The following is a 22,071-nucleotide window of genomic DNA, read 5'->3' as shown; positions in this document are numbered from 1 at the left end:
CTCGGACTTGGCTTAGCAGCAAAGCCAAAGGGCAAGTGCGGAGTGCTGCAGGCCCCAATAGCCTGAGGCCTTGGTCGCCGTGTGGCAGTTGATTGGACGTGGGCGTCTCCGCTTCCCCACGCTGCCTTGGCAACTGCCCGATTTGACGAGACCCTGCTGCATGCAAAAAGAGTCATGGTTACCTGAGATCGTGGTGGCCGACGGTTGGCCTCCTCTAGATGTAGGACCTTGAAGTATGTCTAGAGGGGGAGTGATTAGACTACTTGACCAATTAAAAACTTAACCTTTTCCCAATTTTAGACTTTGGCAGATTTTAGCTATCTTTGCACAAGTCAAGCAATCTTCACATAATTCAAGCAAGCATGCAAAGAGTATATGAGCAGCGGAAATTAAAGCATGCAACTTGCAAGAATGTAAAGGGAAGGGTTTGGAGGATTCAAACGCAATTGGAGACACAGATGTTTTTGTCGTGGTTCCGATAGGTGGTGCTATCGTACATCCACGTTGATGGAAACTTCAACCCACGAAGGGTAATGGTTGTGCGAGTCCATGGAGGGCTCCACCCACGAAGGGTCCACGAAGAAGCAACCTTGTCTATCCCACCATGGCCGTCGCCCATGAAGGACTTGCCTCACTAGCGGTAGATCTTCACGAAGTAGGCGATCTCCTTGCCCTTACAAACTCCTTGGTTCAACTCCACAATCTTGTCGGAGGCTCCCAAGTGACACCTAGCCAATCTAGGAGACACCACTCTCCAAGAAATAACAAATGGTGCATTGATGATGAACTCCTTGCTCTTGTGCTTCAAATGATAGTCTCCCCAACACTCAACTCTCTCTCATAGGATTTGGATCTGGTGGAAAGAGGATTTGAGTGGAAAGCAACTTGGGGAAGGCTAGAGATCAAGATTCATATGGAAGGAATGGAATATCTTGGCCTCAACACATGAGTAGGTGGTTCTCTTTCAGAACTGGTAAGTTGGAAGTGTAGGGTTGTTCTGATGGCTCTCTCCATGAATGAAGAGGAGGTGGAGGGGTATATATAGCCTCCACGCAAAATCTAACCGTTACACAAAATTTACCAAACTCGGTGGAACCGAATTTACAAACTCGGTCGGACCGATTCAGTAAACCTAGTGACCGTTAGTGATTTCGGTGGGACCGACATGCAACTCGGTAGGACCGATATGGTTAGGGTTAGGGCATAACGTAATCTCGGTGAGACCGATTACACAAACTCGGTGAGACCAATTTTGGTAATTAGCTAACCAGAGAGTTGGTCAAGTAAACTCGATGGGACCGATTCGCTCTTTTCGGTGAGACCGAAATGTTACGAAAGGGAAACAGAGAGTTTACATTGCAATCTTGGTGGGACCGATCGCTCACTTCGCTTAGACCGAAACGTTACAAAGGGAAACAGAGAGATTACAATCCCATATCGGTGAGACCGATTTTCCTAGGGTTTGTGGCAGTGGCTATGACATTTGAACTCGGTGGCGCCGGATAGAAAGAATCGGTGGAACCGATTTTGACTTTAGGTTTAGGTCATATGTGGATGTGTTGAGGGTTTTTGGAGCATATCACTAAGCACTTGAAGCAAGAGGCTCATTAAGAAACACCTCATCCCTCCTTCATAGTATTGGCTTTTCCTATATACTCAATGTGATCTTGGATCACTAAAATGTAAAATGTAGAGTCTTGAGCTTTTGAGCTTGAGCCAATCCTTTGTCCTTAATATTTTGCGGGATCCACTTTCATCATCCATGCCATGCCATTCATTGAGCTTTCCTGAAATATTTGTCTTGGAATAGCATTAGCTCAATAAGCTATATGTTGTTATGAATTACCAAAACCACCTAGGGGTAGTTGCACTTTCAATCTCCCCCTTTTTGGTAATTGATAACAACATATAGATCAAAGCTTCGACAAATGATAATAAGATTGAAAAACATCGTCGCTTTGAGAAGTATGTGATAACCAAGAGCTCCCCCTAAATTTGTGCATAGTTTAAAATTTGCTTTGGACTGCAAATGCACAAGGAATTAGGTTCATGGGTTACTCTTCCATGTCACATACATCTTGATGGAGCACTCAAAATAATAAAGATTGAATACATGCACTCATCACCAAGCAAAGTGAATGATCATATAAGGGTAAGTAAGATAATATCATCTAATAAGCATAAGTGTAGCTTATGATCAAACACATGATCATCAATGTCTCACAGATAATAGCATAGTATCTCAAGAAATTAAAAGCAAACAAAGTTCAACCAAGAAGACAAGAGAGAACAATAGCAAACTCTCTCTCTCGAAGCCTATGATCTATACATTTTTCTCTCCCTTTGGCAACAAGTTACCAAAAAGTTCCTAGAAAAAGCATAGTACTATATCGTCTCTCAGGCTTGGTATTTAGTTGGTGGTGTAGAGATGGCTCCTTGGACGAAGACTTCAGTTGATGTGGATGGAGCTGGAGGAGTCGGTGCTGGAGTTGGTTGCACTGGAGCTGTAGCTGGTGCAGATGAAGTGGCTCTAGTGTCTGTCACTGGCACTGCAGCTGATCTCTGAGATCAAGGCACTCTGGCAAATGCATCAGTAGTTATCCTGCCCTTCCTCTCCTGCATGTCTTCCTGTAGCTGCTCCACAACTGACTGAATCTCAGTTACTTTGACATCTAAATCATAGAATTTTTGTTCCATGATTCTTTCCAGGCTCTCCTGGTTTTGAGTTAGGGTGGCCAACCCCTTCTCAATCCTCAGTGTTGATGCTATCAAGTAACCAAGCTGGTCCTGCTTGTTCTTCAAAAAGTACTCAGATGCCTCCTCTTGAGTTGGCATCTTGGCAGCCTTCTCTCTCTTTGCTTTCTCCTTCTTCTCTTGAGCTTGTACTGATGATGGTTCATTCTCATTCATCACAACTTGATTGCCCTCAAAGTCTGGATAGAGAGCAAAGTGTTCCTTATCCAACAGATATTTTCCTGTGCCCATCTTTGAGTTTATCAACTCCTGAATTTGTGGGGCATATCCGAACTCCTCTTTTGGTCTGCTACTATCCTCTTAAGTATCAACCATGAGGCTCATGACCTTGAATTTCTGTGGCACATCAAATATGTGTGGCAAGTTGATTGCATGCCCTATGATCATTTTGTGGTCACCTGACTTGGGAAAAAGAGTGTTCCTTAGGATCCAGTTGATCGTTGGCAACCCTGACAGAAGAAAATGGACTGACCCAAACTTGAAGGTCTCAAGAGCTTTGTCTGGGATCTCCTTGTACATATGTGACATAGAATTGTGTCCCATCTTTTTCTTGGCATAAACGTCAAAGTCATCTTCACTCTCCTTTGGGGCATTGATCAGATTGGCCCACTCCTCAATGGTTGATTGGTATCTCGTACCTTCAGACATCCAAACTATCCTGCCATCTGGATAGAAATGTGCTATGGAGTAGAATTGCATAATGAGCTCATCATTCTAGTTGGTGAGCTTCTGCCCAACAAAGTCTGCAACTCCACATGCACTAAAGCTGTCATACACTCCAGGATAATGTTCTTCATTGTCCTTTATGTAGGTCCAGTCGACCCACCTCATATCACACACTATAGGCTTCTTGTCCAACAAGATTGTCTCATAGAAATCCTGTTGTTCCTTTGCGTGGAACCTGTAATCAACAGCAGTCCTTCTCCTGGTGGCATATGGATCTATCTCTCTCCATAGCCTCAACCCTGAGTCTCTCCTGATATTCATGTCCTCAGCCACAGGATGAGCATCATTGTGGTCTGGAATCTTGGGTTTGAGCTTCCTCAGTACTTGTCCTTCATCATCTTCCTCAGCAGCAACTTCAGGCACTGGGGCCTTGTTCTTCTCAGCAGCTGGTATACTCCTGGTATTCCTCTTTGGTGCATTCTTGGCCTTGGAGGCAGATTTGGGTGCTTCTTTGGGCTTCGATGTTGCAGCCCCTGACCTTATAGCATCACCCATCAGCTTCTGTGCCTTGGGTGCTGGTGCAGCAACCTCTTCTTCCTCCTCCTCTTCCATCATGGAAGGTTGTCCAACAACTCTGGCCATGGTCTTTCTGACCCTTTCCTTCCTCTTCTTTCCTTTTGCAGCTGGCTCTATGGGATTGGGTTTTGCAGGTACTTGTGTTGATCCTCTGACCTTCATCATGGGTGTCCTCTTGGCAGGGACCTTCCTATTAAGTCCAGGCTTTGTGGTCTTTGCTGAGCCATACTCCTTTTTGAGCACTACCTTCTTGGAAGTAGCCTCATCTTCAGCTGCCACATAGTCCTCATCTTCAGAGTCTGAGGTTGTCTTCCTTCTGGCTCTTGTGGCTGCTTTGGGCAAATTGCTAGGAGTGCTTCTGCTGCCTTCATCTGAAGTGCTAGAGGGACTAGTGCACTCACTCATGTGAATCTGCTCTTCTGACTTTTTCTGACTATCACTTTGGTCTGACATGCTGAAAACACTGACCGCTGACCCTGTGAATAGTTATAGATGAGATAGAGTGGATGAGCATCACAAAATGCAGAGATTTTTGCAAAAGAATGATTCAAAAACTTATTTTCAGTTTTCCACAGAAAGCATCTCGGATCAACCGATTTTCAAACTCGGTGATACCGAAGCAGCTTTTGGAACCTAAACATGTGATCTCGGTCAAACTGAGTCACAGTTCGGTGGCACCGAGACTGCTAGGGTTTCACGAAGTTCCAAAATTGGTCACACCGATTAGCAATTCTCGGTCGGACCAAGAGTTACTAGTGCAATGGCGTTAGCCGAATCGGTGGGACCGAGTTTTTCAACTCGGTGGGTCCGAGATGGTTTCGGCGGAAACCTAACCCTAAATTTTCAAATCGCATCTATTCTAAGGATTGTTTTGACAGGATAGAGGTGTTTCAATCGTGGCAAGAATCATAATGAACACAATGTGCTGAGAATTAGACGAGGATAGCACTGTGATCGAGTTCATACCCTAGTTCGGTGATGAACTCGCTATGGCGGCAACAACGGAGATGAAATCCTTGACGGCAGCGTAGACCAGCGACTGGAGGCGGCTGGCGACGAAGTCGATGATCCGGAGACCTAGAAGGCAGAGCGAGCTATGCGCGGGCAAGGAGGTTTGCAGAAGGTTTCCAAATTTTTGCCCGTGTGTATATAGATCCCGACACTGTCGGTGTGACCGAGTGGAACGACTCGGTGGCACCGAGATGCATAACTGTTGACAGTTACAGCAACTCGGTGGGACCAAAAAGTTCAAATCGGTTGCACCGAGAATGAAAACCTAGATCGACTTAGTGATCTCGGTATGACCGAAAGGGGAATCGGTCAGACCAAAAATCACAAAGAAGTTTTGGAAGTTTAAGTTTATGACGAATCGGGGACTCCGAGTGCTCCTCACACAGAGTGGTTCGAATCTGACTTGATCAAATTTTGTGATGTAGCATGAATAGAGTTTGAGACGAGAAAAGCATAGATAGCTAGAGAAGGTTCCTAGGCATTCTTGTCCATCCACTTGGCCAAAGAAAAAGAAACCAATCAATCAAATCAACAAGTGGATGTTCTTGAATGAGTAAAATATGCAACCAACTTTCTCACACAATAAAATGGCAAATGAAATATGTGGCAAAGCATGCATAACCAATTCTAGTATCTATCAAACAATTGGCGATGACTAGGTCATCTATATATGAGTATATTGACTTAGGAGTCAAATGAGAACATTTGATCATAGGTCATACTCATCGTTTAAGCTCAAGTGGGGTTACCACTTTTACTTAATGCATTGATGTGTTCACATCATTAGAGTTGCTTTGACTCAACTCTTAGAGTTAAGCTCCCCCTAGATGTGAGATCCCCCCTTAGAGGGATGAACTAACCTTGGGTTTTGTCGATGATGACTTCATGTAGGTGTTGAAGATGTGGATGCTCAACGTTGATGTAGATCATTTGGAGCAATCCTTTGGAGTGAGTTGCACTTTCAATACCTACATGGGTTAGTCCCACAAGGAACAAACAAGAATATCCATAGACATAGAGTGATGCACACGCAAGATGATGTCCATGAAAACATTAGGTTACCTTGTCCCTTGCCTTACCAACATGAGGGTTTGTGACTCCTTGAACTAGTGCAAGATATGGAAGTTGATTGCACTTGTCCTTGCCATAATGATATGAGTGAAAAATGTGGGCGGAGTCACCCTCAAGAACACTCTAGTTCTTCTTCTTCGGGATCCACATCATCTTGATGGGAATCCTTGGAGTTGTAGTTGTACTTGATGAAGTAGAACTTGACGTAGTCTTGGGAACCCACTTGACCAAGGCCTTGGGTGCTTCTTCAAATGCATCAATCTCTTCTTGATGCTTGTCCTTGCCTTTGTTCTTGTGGTCTTGTGGTGGAAGATCATCTTGTGCTTGTGTTCCCTTGAAGGAAGTAGGATCATACTTCTCTTGTTGAGGAACAAACTTCGTCTTGGGGTATTGATCTTCTTCCCACTCAACTCCATTGGCATTGAACTTTCGTTCAAAACCAACACCTTGATTCTTCCGGTGCCTTCCTTGCTTGCGTACAATTTCCTCCAATTTCTTAATCCCGGCAAGGCTCTTGTATACACCTTTCTCTATAATTCCCTTCAATAAGCTATTTTCTTGCTCAAGTGTAACTTGGCTAAGAGAATAATTAGTGGAATCAAGAGAATTACTAGAAGAAACAATATTGGATTTAGCATTATTATTGTTACTACTGGAGGAAGAATCTTTCTTGTTCTTGTTATTAGTCTTGACTTGAGGCATGTAAGTAGATAAGAGTAAACGCTTGGCAATGTAAGAAGAACTTTTCTTACGGAGATCATCATTGATTGCCTTTAAGAACTCATGCTCTTGCTCAAGATTGAGCTTTTCAAAGCGTAACTTCTCATGAGCCCTTAAAAGTTCTCGACGATCTTCGAAGATAGTTTCATGAGCTAACTTAAGAGTGTTTAGCTCTTTAGTTAGATGCTCAATCTTCTCCTTATCATTGTCATTTGTTTTATCTTGATTAGCATGATTAATTCACTTTTCATCATAGTATTCATTACTAGAGTTGTCAATAAGTAAATCATCATCACCTAACAAGTCATCTTCATCACTATTAAACTCAACATACTCGGGGTGTGTTACCTTAGGACCTTTGTCCATGAAGCATCTTCCAATTCCTTCATTTGGTGAATCAAATATGTCGTAGGAGTTGGTTGACACAAGTGCTAGACCGGCAACACCTTCATCCTGAGTATGTTCAGAGTCGAAGTGATAGCTTCTCTCGGAGTGATGTTCAGAGTCGGAACCAGATACCCATTCACCAACATGAGCTTGATGTCTTTGTTTTGTGTAGCTCCTTGATGACTTATCCTTCCTTTCCGAATCCTTGCTTCTCCGTGAGAGTCTTCGTTCGTAACGATCATCTCTACTGCTTCTCTCTCTTGGTGGTGATTCTTCTCTTCTACTTCTTATTTTTGGAGAATCTTCTCTTCTTTTGTAGGGTGCCGTACACTCATTGGAATAGTGTCCGGGTATTCCACAATTGTAGCAATTGCGCTCTCAACTGGAAGATCTTTTGTCATTGTAGGACCTTGACTTAGAGCTTCTTTCTTTGCTTCTACTCTTGTAGAATTTGTTGAAGTTCTTCACCATTAAGCTCAATTCTTCATTGAAGGTTTGTTTCTCACTTGATGCTATGGGGGCTTCACATGAGGCTTTGTAAGCACCACTTGACTTGTTGTGAAGTTCCTCCTTATCCTTGAGTGACATCTCATGAGCAACAATTCTTCCAATGACTTCCGTTGGCTTGAGATCTTTGTAATTTTGCATCATTTGGATCAATGTGCACACGGTATCATATTTTCCATCCAATGCTCTTAGGATCTTCTTGATGATGAATCTGTCGGTCATCTCTTCACTTCCTAAGCCGGCAATCTCATTTGTAATAAGAGCAAGCCTAGAGTACATTTCAGCGATACCTTCACCATCCTTCATTTTGAACTTGTCAAGCTGACTTTAGAGCACATCCAACTTGGATTCCTTGACGGAGTTGGTACCTTCATGCAATATCAATCAAAGTATCCCAAATTTCCTTTGCATTCTCAAGACGGCTGATTTTGTTGAATTCTTCGGGGCACAAGTCATTGAAGAGGATATCACAAGCTTGAGCGTTGTATTGCAGCATCTTCAATTCATCCGCACTTGCTTCACGGTTCGGCTCTCTCCCATCAAAGAATTCACCTTGCAAGCCAATACACACAATAGCCCAAACGGCGGGGTTATGTCCAAGAATATGCATTTTCATCTTATGCTTCCAACTAGCAAAATTAGTGCCATCAAAGTAAGGACCTCTACGGTGATAATTTCCCTCGCTAGACGCCATACTCTCCTAGGTTGTGAAACCAAGGCTATGACCACCAAAAGCTATGGAAATCAAAGCAAATGGAGACCAAAGCTCTGATACCACTTGTAGGACCTTGAAGTATGTCTAGAGGGGGGTGATTAGACTACTTGACCAATTAAAAACTTATCCTTTTCCCAATTTTAGACTTTGGTAGATTTTAGCTATCTTTGCACAAGTCAAGCAATCTTCACATAATTCAAGCAAGCATGCAAAGAGTATATGAGCAGCAGAAATTAAAGCATGCAACTTGCAAGAATGTAAAGGGAAGGGTTTGGAGGATTCAAACGCAATTGGAGACACAGATGTTTTTGTCGTGGTTCCGATAGGTGGTGCTATCGTACATCCACGTTGATGGAGACTTCAACCCACGAAGGGTAATGGTTGCGCGAGTCCACGGAGGGCTCCACCCACGAAGGGTCCATGAAGAAGCAACCTTGTCTATCCCACCATGGTTGTCGCCCACGAAGGACTTGCCTCACTAGCGCTAGATCTTCACGAAGTAGGCGATCTCCTTGCCCTTACAAACTCCTTGGTTCAACTCCACAATCTTGTCGGAGGCTACCAAGTGACACCTAGCCAATCCAGGAGACACCACTCTCCAAGAAGTAACAACTGGTGCGTTGATGATGAACTCCTTGCTCTTGTGCTTCAAATGATAGTCTCCCCAACACTCAACTCTCTCTCATAGGATTTGGATCTGGTGGAAAGAGGATTTGAGTGGAAAGCAACTTGGGGAAGGCTAGAGATCAAGATTCATATGGAAGGAATGGAATATCTTGGCCTCAACACATGAGTAGGTGGTTCTCTTTCAGAACTGGTAAGTTGGAAGTGTAGGGTTGTTCTGATGGCTCTCTCCATGAATGAAGAGAAGGTGGAGGGGTATATATAGCCTCCACACAAAATCTAACCGTTACACACAATTTACCAAACTCGATGGGACCGAATCAACAAACTCGGTCGGACCGATTCAGTAAACCTAGTGACCTTTAGTGATTTCGGTGGGACCGACATGCAACTCGGTAGGACCGATATGGTTAGGGTTAGGGCATAACGTAATCTCGGTGAGACCGATTACACAAACTCGGTGAGACCGATTTTGTTAATTAGCTAACCAGAGAGTTGGTCAGGTAAACTCGGTGGGACCGATTCGCTCTTTTCGGTGAGACCGAAATGTTACGAAAGGGAAACAGAGAGTTTACATTGCAATCTCGGTGGGACCGATCGCTCACTTCGGTTAGACCAAAATATTACGAAGGGAAACAGAGAGATTACAATCCCATCTTAGTGAGACCGAGATCCCTATCGGTGAGACCGATTTGCCTAGGGTTTGTGGCAGTGGCTATGACATTTGAACTCGGTGGCGCCGGATAGAAAGAGTCGGTGGGACCGATTTTGACTTTAGGTTTAGGTCATATGTGGATGTGAGAAAGTAGTTGAGGGTTTTTGGAGCATATCACTAAGCACTTGAAGCAAGAGGCTCATTAAGCAACACCTTATCCCTCCTTGATAGTATTGGCTTTTCCTATATACTCAATGTGATCTTGGATCACTAAAACGTAACCTGTAGAGTCTTGAGCTTTTGAGCTTGAGCCAATCCTTTGTCCTTAATATTTTGAGGGAACCACTTTCATCATCCATGCCATGCCATTCATTGAGCTTTCCTGAAATATTTGTCTTGGAATAGCATTAGCTCAATGAGCTATATGTTGTTATGAATTACCAAAACCACCTAGGGATAGTTGCACTTTCACCAGACTATAAATACGGAGAGGCGTGAGCCCCCATTGTCCATCTCTTCTCGCTCCGCTTGCTTCTTATTCCTTGCTCCTCCTCCATCTTTCCGCTAATGGCACCTATCCACTGTTGGGAAACGTAGTAATTTCAAAAAATTTCCTACGCACACGCAAGATCATGGTGATGATATAGCAACGAGGGGAGAGTGTTGTCTACGTACCCTCGTAGACCGAAGCGGAAGCATTGACGCAACGTAGAGGAAGTAGTCGTACGTCCTCCGGTTCAACCGATCCAAGTACCGTTACTCCGGCACATCCGAGTTCTTGACACGCGTACAGCTCGATGACGCACCCTCGATCTCCGATCCAGCAGAGGCGCCGAGGGGGAGTTCCCTCAGCACGACGGCGTGGTGACGATCTTGATGTTCTCCTGTTGCAGGGCTTCGCCTAAGCACCGCTACAATATGACCGAGGTATAATATCGTGGAGGGGGGCACCGCACACGGCTAAGGAACGATCAATGATCAACTTGTGTGTCCTAGGGTGCCCCCTTACCCCCGTATATAAAGGAGGGAGGGAGGAGGTGGCTGGCCCTAGGGGGGCGCGCCATGAGGAGGGGGAAACCTACTCCAAGTAGGTTTCCCTCTCTTTTCCTTATCTTATTTGGAGGGGGAAGGAAAGTGTACTAGTATTAGGAAGTAGTACTAGTAGTAGTAATAGGAAGAGGGGGAAGGAGAAAGGAAAGGGGGGGCCGGCCCCCTTCCCCAATTCGGATTGGGCTTGGGGGGGCGCGCCCCCTTCCCTTGCTCCTTCTCTCTTCCTCCTACATGGGCCCAATAAGGCCCATATACCTCCCGGGGGGTTCCGGTAACCTTCCGGGGCTCCAAACTTCTCCGGAACCTTTCCGGTGTCCAAATATATCCGTCCAATATATCAATCTTTATGTCTCGACCATTTCGAGACTCCTCGTCATGTCCGTAATCATATCCGGGACTCCGAACAACCTTCGGTACATCAAAATACATAAACTCATAATATAACTGTCATCGAAACCTTAAGCGTGCGGACCCTACTGTTCGAGAACGATGTAGACATGACTGAGACACATCTGTGGTCAATAACCAATAGCGGGACCTGGATGCCCATATTGGTTCCTACATATTCTACAAAGATCTTTATCGGTCAAACCGCATAACAACATACGTTGTTCCCTTTGTCATCGGTATGTTACTTGTCCGAGATTCGATCGTCGGTATCCAATACCTAGTTCAATCTCGTTATCGACAAGTCTCTTTACTCGTTCTGTAATACTTCATCTTATAACTAACTTATTAGTTACATGCTTGCAAGGCTTAGGTGATGAGTATTGCCGAGAGGGCCCAGAGATACCTCTCCAACAATCGAAGTGACAAAACCTAATCTTGAATTATGCTAACTCAACATGTACCTTCGGAGACACCTGTAGTACTCCTTTATAATCACCCAGTTACGTTGTGACGTTTGGTAGTACCCAAAGTTTTCCTCCGGTAAACGGGAGTTACACAATTCTCATAGTTACAGGAACATGTATAAGTCATGAAGGAAGCAATAGCAGAATACTAAATGATCAAGTGCTAAGCTAACGGGATGGGTCATGTCAATCACCTCATTCTCCTAATGATGTGATCCAATTAATCAAATGACAACACATGTCAATGGTTAGGAAACATAACCATCTTTGATTAATGAGCTAGTCAAGTAGAGGCATACTAGTGACTATATGTTTGTCTATGTATTCACACATGTATCATGTTTCCGGTTAATACAATTCTAGCATGAATAATAAACATTTATCATGATATGAGGAAATAAATAATAACTTTATTATTGCCTCTAGGGCATATTTCCTTCATCCACCAGTTCTCAGCCGAGGAGAAAGGGAAGGCCCCCCGGGAGGGGCCCGACCCGTTCCCACCGAAGAAACGGCCGGTGCCCGACCGCTGCACCGATGTTGAGAGGCCGGAGATGTTGAGGCCCTGGTACGAGCGGCCGCCTCCTGGGTTCCCGCTCCCTCTGTATGCCCGGGCCGAGGGCCCTGGAGAAGGAGACGCCGAGTGATGCCGCCCATGCCGTTGGCGAGGCCGACGAGCCATGGCGGTGCGCGCTGTTGCTCCTGGGGTCCATGCTGCGGACTCCTCTCACGAGCTCGTGCTCCATGCTGCGATGCCTCCGAGCACCTGGATCCGCTTTCCTCCCTTCTTTGCCTTAGAGATGCCGCCGAGGGGGCCTCTCAAGCTTTGGATGTAGCACGCCAACTGCAGTACCAACGCGACCAGAGCGGAGGTTGAAGTCGTCGCTCCGGGGCATGGTCTACATGACCCGAGGCTAGGGCGAGATTGCCCCGGTTTGCCAAACAGGGGGTGCCCTCATGATTCATTTCAAATACGATGGCGCCTCCTTGATGCTATCAAAGGTCTTCAATGCAGAAGGCCGCCGGCTGCAGTGCTGCCTCAGAGGAGGCAGCCAGGACATCGATGTGGCAAGGGCTAGGCCTGCCACCCGCTTCCCCAACAGCTCCTCTGGAAGCAGTGGCGATGCTTGGGAGTCCAGCGACTCTCCCGAGCTCTTCATGACTCTGGAGACGAGCGACGACAGCTACGTGCCCCCGAGCTCGTGTCGCGCCTGGAGCAAGGCAGCTGCATCAGTCCGCCGGCGCGGCTGATCTGGATGGGGTTGGCACCGGCCTCCCGTGGCCCACTGTTGATGATGGTGTCGGCCATGGGGGCGCGTGTAGTTAGGGCTCCTTAGGATTCGTGCCTGTTATTCCCTGCGAGGAACTAAGAAAACACCCCGGGGGCATGTAAAGGGTCCGCAATGTCTTTTGTGGATATTATCCTTATTATGGAGTGGTGTAAGTGCATGTCCTGTTCCCGCTCGACTCCCCCTTTCTAACCTCGCGATGACTTGGTGCTCTACGCTGGCAGGTCCCGGTCCCCAGGCAGGCTTCAGCAGTCGCAGGTATGCTAGGCCGCGATGCTGTGATCAAGGCCAGGAGGTGAGCGGCCCGATGTCCAGTAAGAGCCCCTGAGGCGCGATGCTCAGGAGGTCCCCTTTAGCGCTCAAGCAGCCACCGAAAGGTGAGAAAGGAAGGAAACATCACCGTCATAGAACCGCATTAAGTGGAGGCTTTGTATCACATCAATTAGCTATTCTAGGGGAGAGACTTATCTCGAAAGCGTGGAATTGTTTATTCGCGAGGCGCCGGACTCGCGTATCTGCAACCGGGATGTAGCCGGGTTAGGCCTTCACGAGCTTCCCCTCTCTTCACCAAAATCTCCTTCGTGCTCTACATCCTCGGGTCCCGGCCCTCAAGCGAGCTCAGCTGTCGCTAGTATGCCAGGTCGCGATGCCGTGGACAAGGCCAGGGGGTGAGGGCTTGAGAGCTAGTAAGAGCTCCTGAGTCGCGATGCTCAGAACCCCCTGTCGGTTCAATATCTGGCGTATCTCGTAGTAGGGGTCCTAAGCTAGGCGTCTTGGAGTGATGGTAACATGGACACGGGGTTTTACCCAGCTTTAGGCTCTCTCGAAGAGACAATACCCTACATGCTGCTTTTGATTGTATTCATATGGGTGTAGTACATAGTACATGTATCTACCAAGAGATTGTAGTAATGAATATGAGATTGTCTATTGACTAGCCTGGCCTCGGTTTATATAAGACACCAGAGGCCTAGGGTTTAGGAGAGTCCTTGTCTTGGGCGCCAAGTATTGTGGAGTCTTCCTTGTATGCGGCAGGAGCTGTCCGAACTGGCCCATGAGTATACGGCCATGGGGGTCCTTGGCCCAATCTAACTGATCGGGAGATGACATGGTGAGTACCCCCTAGTCCAGGACACCGTCAGTAGCCCCCTGAACCGGTCTTCAAGTTGGGGATGCTCCTCGATTCTTCCGAACTGTTCTTCATCTTCGGTCGTCGGTCTTGAAAACTGGTTCAACAAATCTTCTCATCTTCGATCTCGAGGATCGCCGAAGTGCATCCGAAGAGCTTATACGTCAGGTATCTGAGGAGCCCCTTTAAGTTTTCGGCCTTTATCAATGCCTTGTTATTTTTATGCCATACCTCGGGTTTGGAGTTGTTCCCGGGAGGCAGTGTCCTCTTGCGTCTGAGCTCCAACACCGGACTGCATTAGAGGTATCTTTTGCAGCCGAGCATCAACGCCGGACTGCTTCCGAGCTCCAACGCCGGAATGTATCCGAGCTCCACCGCCGGAATGTATCCGAGCTCCACCGTCAGACTGCATCCGAGGAGTATTGTTACAGCCAAGCTCCAACGCCGAACTGTATCCGAGCTCCAACGCCGGACTATGTCCAAGCTCCAACGCCGGACTATATCCTAGGTGTCATAGATCACCTTGATTCAAAAAAGTTGAAGGAGTTTAGCCGAGCTTAATGCCGGAAATGCCCTCTACGGAGCTAGCCACTAGCGTCCGAGCTTTATGCCGGACTACTTCTGGGGTGTCTATTGTAGTTGAGCACCAACGTCGGACTGTACCCAAGGTGGTGCACCACCTCGGCCATGGGCTGATTTTTATTAATTTAATTCCGAATAATGCAATGTCATCTCTGCCGAGATGTATAGCCAGTAGCCCTCAATGTGCGCGTTGGCCTAATATTCAGGATGCACCTGAAGGATAAAATCGAACTGCTGACCCTAGTAGCCCCTGAGACTCAGGTCGATTCATAAAATCAGCCTAAGGATCAATTCCCAGCTCGGCAGCATACTTAGGAATAGAAACGCGGTGTGCAAAGTCCTTGAGACTCAGGTTGGGTGCGGCCGACCAACCTGAGGATAATTATCTCCTGGAAAACTATATTGCACTTTAAATTTTATGCATTGGATTGTCAATGCAGTAGCCCCCGAGACACTGGTCGGGTGGCAACACCAGATTAGGGGATCGATGTGCCCTTTTAATATTTGTAAATAATAAGCCCGAAGCCTAGTAGCCCCGAGCCTTAATGCAGGCACGGGAGGCCGAATTAAGGATCTATATCCATAGTAAAATCACAAATTATGTGTAATGACTCTATGTATCCAAGTACTTTACGTCATTAATGCTCGGATCTGCATTGTACAAAACTTTGTTGACCGACCATCAGCTTAAACCTCCTCGGCCAGCAGCCGAGGAGTGTTTGTCCTACTTTATAAAGCCTTTATGAGGCCAAAGATTTATGGGAAACAAGGCAATCCGGCCATACGGTTTTATAAACAAAGGTACGCAGAGAGACATGTTATATTATTGTTTAACATAAAAAACATCGTCCAAAGAAAATAGTCCCGCTATCGGTTCCTTTCTTTGGGTTGTCATGCTAAGCATGATCATGAAACCTCAGCTCCGATCAATGTGGGAAGAAAATACTGAGGATTTAGTTCGGGGAAAGCTTCCAAACTCTGTGGTCTAAATGATCCCAAATTTTCACCTCCATTGCGACCGTTTATAATCTGAAAGTGGCCCATCGTCGGCTTCTACCCCCTTGTAGATGCTACGTAGGGTGTTTCCGCAATAACAAAACAACCCTTAGCCAATGTCTCGGTGCCCGAAGGCGGTTGTGTTAGCGGAAACGAGGCAATTAGATATGCGGGCTTTATAACTTTCACTTAGTCATAGGAGCTTAAAGTTGGGAGGCCAGCAAGTAGACCCCGGTTAGTGTTCGGCGACAGCCGAAGTCAAGCCGTAAGCACTTTGGCCAATGTTATGAACGGCCGTCATTTAATACAGTCATCGGACCACTGAACAGTTTACGCTTATTGGGACAGTCAGTCTACGGCTTTCTCCACTGAGGTGCTTAACCATGAATGCAAGCTGGAAGCACAATCGCAATGGTTCTCCCTTTGCACACCTAGCTGAAGAAAGAGGAACGTAGGAGGAAAGCACAGGAGCCGGGAAACCCAACTGTTGACCGAAGACACAATTCGAAGCTGATGCATATATAGCAATATCCGAGAAATTGCCGAATCTCTAAAGGTGTCCAGTGTTGCACTGCGAGACTTATGCGGAAAACACACAAATAGTTGAAAAGTGCCATAGGATTGGAAAAACCAAAAAACGTCAGTAAAACTCAAGGTCCGAACTAGATCAATTGTTCGGTGCCAATCAGAAAATTGGTCTTAGAAAAAAATTGTGCTTCTGTCGTGCTTTAACATGACACATCCTATCTCAAGACTTCAAGCGGGTCACCCTATGGCTTCAACCTCCTATCCCGAAGGCGGAGTACTTCTCGTTAGGCCAGTTTAGCAAACTTTAGGGGCTGTGAGAGGGAAATTAGGCCCCCGGCTATTGACCACACACTCACGTCGAAAAAGGAGTGATAGAAAAAAGACTTTACAACGACTAGGAAGAAGAACACTTATTATAAAACATCTCACATAAATTTAAGAGCCCCCGAGTGACTTGGGTAAAAGAATTTTATGTATAATGATTGTATGTACCGAAGTACTTATATCATATCTGTGTCCACCCGAACATTATACGCGTCTTAACCGACCATTGGCTTCTCCCTCTTTGTTCAAGGACCAAAAAGTGTTATGTACTCCCCTGGCGAGAATATCGACGGTGTTTCTGTTAACCAGGCAATCGGGCCATAAGGCTGTAACAGACAAAGCGTGCTCAGGGAACTTATGCTATATTACAGACAAAGTGTAAGAAGCATCTTCGAAGAAAATAGTACCCCCACCGATACCTTTCTTCGGTTGCTCATAATGAGACTTGTGCAATAGATTTTTTGTACTCATGAGTTCCATTGTGTGCCGATCATTGTTGAAAACAGTAAGAGTGCTAGCTTTCGGCTTCACCCAGTCTAAGGTCCGGCTCGGATGACCCGATCGTGACAATCGCAGAGGTGCTCCCTTTACTCCCTAGCCGAACAATCGGGAACGTAAGGGTAAACACAGGAGCCAGGCAACCTAGGTTGCAAATCGCTTAAGTCAACATGGTGCATATTGTGGCGTAATACACGAACAAGGAATGAAGCCGTACAAGTATAATCATTTTCAAGAGGAAAGGCTTCAGAAAGGAAGCCCCAAGTAAACGGGGTATTTGAATTTGTGTGTCACAAACAAAGTTTGGACAAGGAAGTTTTCACAAACAACTTTTTGCTAAAAAAACTACAATGCTTGGTCGGACCGCTTTTTTTAAAAAAACTTTGAGAATGAAAGCGACTTAGCCGGTTAATGTGTTCGGCATTGATGACGCAGTCCGAGCTTGGTGCGGGAGGAGGTCTCAGCCCCCAAGCCCAATGTGGCCGAGCGAACAGCTCGGCCTTCCGAATAGGTGAAGCCCCCCAGTCTAGCCGAGGTGATGGAGCAGGTCGCCAGGTGACACTGGAATCTCCGGCCGAGTAGGTTGATGAAGCGATGATGCGGGGTTGCCAAAACAGGGCAATGCTCCAAGGCGACGACACAATTTGGTTGATGGAGGTGGGCGACGAGGACACCACGCCGAGGGGATAGTGCGGCCCGATCTAAGTCAATTACCTGCACAGGTAAAATAGTGCAAACCAAAAAATAAAAAAAGGTGCATAATTAATTTATGCGATTTTTTTTGGTAAATATGGCCTGAGCGCTGAGGCTAGCTCGATGGTGCATTGGCGTCGTGGCACGACAATGTCGGCGAAGGTCGGCCTGCTCAGGTGACAGGGAGAGGCTGGCCGGACTGATGCGAGGTACAAACTTCGGTAGAATTTCTCTACCAAAACGATGCAGTACAGGCCAACAAAAAATATTCTATGTATGATAATGCTCAACGAATAATTTGGAAAAATACAACCTGAACGCCAGTAGCGACGACTGTAGCAGACTGAAGTAAACGAACGAACTCATCCGTACCAAACATGCTGCAAAGCCAGTCCTCTATATGCGTAGTAGCACTTTTATTCTGCGTATTTGTCAGGAAAAGTAGAAGACAACTAGTGGTCGACTACATAGGTATCGAATTTTAAAAAAGAAAAGAAATAAATATCCCTCTGGTGTGCTGCCATCGAGCCGAGCTCTGATCAGTGCACTGCTCCACACTATCCCTTTTGCCGGATCACACGTGGGCCAGATTGAGGCCGGATCCGATGTATCGCCAAGCAGTGGACGCGAACATATGCCTTACTGTGATCTATATGCATACATCAGTAACAATCTAACAGAAAACAAGATGGCCAGTGAAGCTGCAGACGTGCAGGGTGACAGTCTAATAATGTGGGCATCCATCAGATGAGGATACCTGCCCGCTGCCTGCGTACAAAAACATTGCAGATAGAAATCACAAAATTTCTTGGATGGATTAAGTGATAGTACGAGACAAATAACTAGAAAAATTGCACCTGAGCACGGGTCTCCATAGGAGAAAAGGAAATGCACCAAGGTGCTAGTTGCTTTACGTGGGTGGCAGCCAAATGGGCTAGCCCATAGAATTAATCAAACCTCGATTGAGCTGCCACAACTAGTTGTGCTAGTTGATCACGGCTCTGGTTGATTGCTCCACGATTTAAAAAGATAGAAAAAGTATTGAGGAAACGTGGGCCATCTAGCTGCTGGGTTTATGAAGAAAAAGATAATGAATCTCCCTGGAGTCACGCCGCTTTGAGCCGGACTGTTCTCCGCTTCGAATAGCACTAGTTTCCATGGTTTGCCGAACTTTTCAGGGTACATGGACGAAACGGCTCATAGCAGCGGAGCTCGATCACCGGGCACGGCCGCAACCACTAATCTCGTCTTGATCTTGTTCTGATACTACAGCCAAAGTAGTACGAAGCCCACAGTAATAACTTCAAAGAAATTAAATGTTGCAAGATAATCTAATTAAAAAATAGCACCTGATCGGGCGTTGGTTGAAGATCCCATCATGCCATGACGACACCTTAGTAGGCTCTTAATGAAAGCACCAATGTCGGTTCAACATCCGTCATATCTCGTAGTAGGGGTCCTAAGCTAGGCGTCTTGGAGCGATGGAAACATGGACACGGGGTGAGGGAGTCCCGGATTAGGGGGTGTCCGGATGACCGGACTATGACCTTTGGCCGGACTCCTGGACTATGAAGATACAAGATTGAAGACTTCGTCCCGTGTCTGGATGGGACATTCCTTGGCGTGGAAGGCAAGCTTGGCGATACAGATATGTAGATCTCCTCTCATTGTAACCGACTCTGTGTAACCCTAGCCCTCTCCGGTGTCTATATAAACCGGAGGGTTTTAGTCCATAGGACGAACGACAATCATACCATAGGCTAGCTTCTAGGGTTTAGCCTCTCTGATCTCGTGGTAGATCTACTCTTGTACTACCCATATCATCAATATTAATCAAGCAGGAGTAGGGTTTTACCTCCATCGAGAGGGCCCGAACCTGGGTAAAAACATCATGTCCCTTGTCTCCTGTTACCATCCGCCTAGACGCACAGTTCGGGACCCCCTACCCGAGATCCGCCGATTTTGACACCGACATTTTTGCTTTCATTGAGAGTTCCTCTGTGTCATCATCTTTAGGCCCGATGGCTCCTCCGATCATCAACAACCACACGGTCCAGGGTGAGACTTTTCTCCCCGGATAGATCTTCGTATTCGGTGGCTTTGCACTGCGGGCCAATTCGCTTGGCCATCTGGAGCAGATCGAAAGCTACGCCCCTGGCCATCAGGTCAGATTAGGAAGTTTGAACTACATGGCTGACATCCGCGGAGACTTGATCTTCGACGGGTTCGAGCCACAGCCGAGCGCGCCGCACTGTCACGATGGGCATGATTTAGCTCTGCTGCCGAACAGTGCCCAGGAGGCCGCCTCAGTGTCCATTCCGACCCTTAGTTCGGAGCCGACTGCGCCAATCAAGGACGGGTGGCTGGACACCGCGTCGGGGTCTGCAATCTCTATGGCAATCGGGCCGAGCACCAGTCTTTTCCTTTGCGAAGCTCGTGACTCCAAAGTGCTGGACTCCTTTCCGGACTCCGAACCTCCCGCGCCCCTGCCGATCGAACCCGATTGGGCACCAATCATGGAGTTCGCCACCGCGGACATCTTTCAGCACTTGCCCTTTGGCGACATTCTAAATTCACTAAAGTCTCTCTCTTTATCAGGAGAGCCCTGGCCGGACTATGGTCAGCAAGGTTTGCGGACGATGAAGAAGTTCAAAGCCCACCCACCACCTACTTTGTAGCCACTGTCGATAATTTAACCGACATGCTCGATTTCGACTCCGAAGACATCGACGGTATGGACGACGATGCAGGAGATGAACAGGAATCAGCGCCTATAGGGCACTCGACAACCACCTCATCTCACGAGGTATACATGGTGGACACACCTAAAAGAAGCGACGACGAGGAACAAAGGGACGCAATGAGGGATCGTTCCCTCGACAAGCAATCAAGGCGGCGGCGTAAGCACCGCGCCAAACCCCACCTCGACAGAAACCCAGCCAACGAGCAGGGCGAACCGGCGGACGACGAACATGCCATCGAGCAATCATCCGAACACGGCAATTTGGGTAAACAAACCGAACAACCCGTCCCCGGTGAAGATAATAGTCCGGACGACCTCACGCCGGACAAGTTGCTGGAGCAGAAGAACCTCCACAACAGGCTCGTCGCCACTGCGCATAGCTTGAAAAAGCAGAAGCGGAAGCTCAAAACAGCAGAAGATGCACTCAAAATTAGATGGGGCAAAGTACTCAACACCGCAAACAAGTACGGCGACAGTCGTCACACAAAGAGCTATCCGAAGCGGAAATTACTGCTGGAATTTGATGAGGAGGCCTTCGAGCCCCCGCAATCAAAAAATAAAAAAGACACCCGGTCGGATAAACAACCCCATGGCCAACATAGAGCGGCAAGGGGCACCGCACTCAAGTCGGCACGCGATCCGCACAAGGATTCGCATCAAAAGGACGGCCCAGCCAGATCTATCTACGGGCCAAGAAAGCAAGCTCTAGTAAGCAATGCAACGCAACAAGTATCCGAACATCACAGCATACCCAAATATAGGTGTGCCGCACACCCCCTATGTTTCACCGATGAGGTGCTGGACCATGAATTTCCAGCGGGATTCAAGCCCGTAAACATAGGGGCATACGACGGAACAACAGACCCTGGAGTCTGGATTGAGGACTATATCCTCCACATACACATGGCTAGAGGAGATGACCTCCACGCCATAAAATACTTACCCCTAAAGCTCAAAGGGCCAGCCCGGCATTGGCTTAAAAGCCTTCCCGAAAACACCATCAGAAGTTGGGAAGAGCTCGAGGATGCTTTTTGGGCAAATTTTCAAGGGACCTATGTCTGACCTCCGGATGCAGACAATCGAAGTCATGTAACTCAACAACCCAGAGAGTCAGCCCGGAAACTCTGGAACAGATTTCTTACTAAAAAGAACCAGATAGTCGACTGTACGAACGCTGAAGCCTTAGCAGCTTTCAAACACAGCGTTCGAGACGAATGGCTCGCCAGACACCTCGGCCAAGAAAAGCCAAGAACAATGGCCGCATTAACAAGCCTGATGACCCGCTTTTGCGCAGGAGAGGATAGCTGGTTGGCAAGAAGCAGCACCAGCGACCCAAGTACATCCGAAGTGAGGGATGGAAATGGGAAACCACGGCGTAGCAAGGACCAGCACCGAACCAAGGGAAATAGCGTGAAGAGCACGACAGTCAATGCTAGATTCAAAAGCTCTCGGCAGAATCCGAAAAAGATGCCCCTCAAGGATAGCAGGGATGAGCTATCCAACCTAAACAACATCTGGGACAAAACATGCCAAATCCATACTACTCCCGAGAAGCCTGCAAACCATACCCACAGAAATTGTTGAGTCCTCAAGCAATCCAGCAAACTTAACGCCGAACACAAGGGGCTCGACATACCAAGCGAGGACGATGACGAACCCCACAAGAAGAGCACCGGAGAACAAAAGAAATTCCCACAAG

The sequence above is a fragment of the Triticum aestivum genome, chromosome 5B (genome assembly GCF_018294505.1).
Source record: "Triticum aestivum cultivar Chinese Spring chromosome 5B, IWGSC CS RefSeq v2.1, whole genome shotgun sequence".
NCBI lineage: Eukaryota > Viridiplantae > Streptophyta > Magnoliopsida > Poales > Poaceae > Triticum > Triticum aestivum.
The sequence above is the reverse complement of the archived record's forward strand: the minus strand, read 5'-3'. Positions refer to the sequence as shown.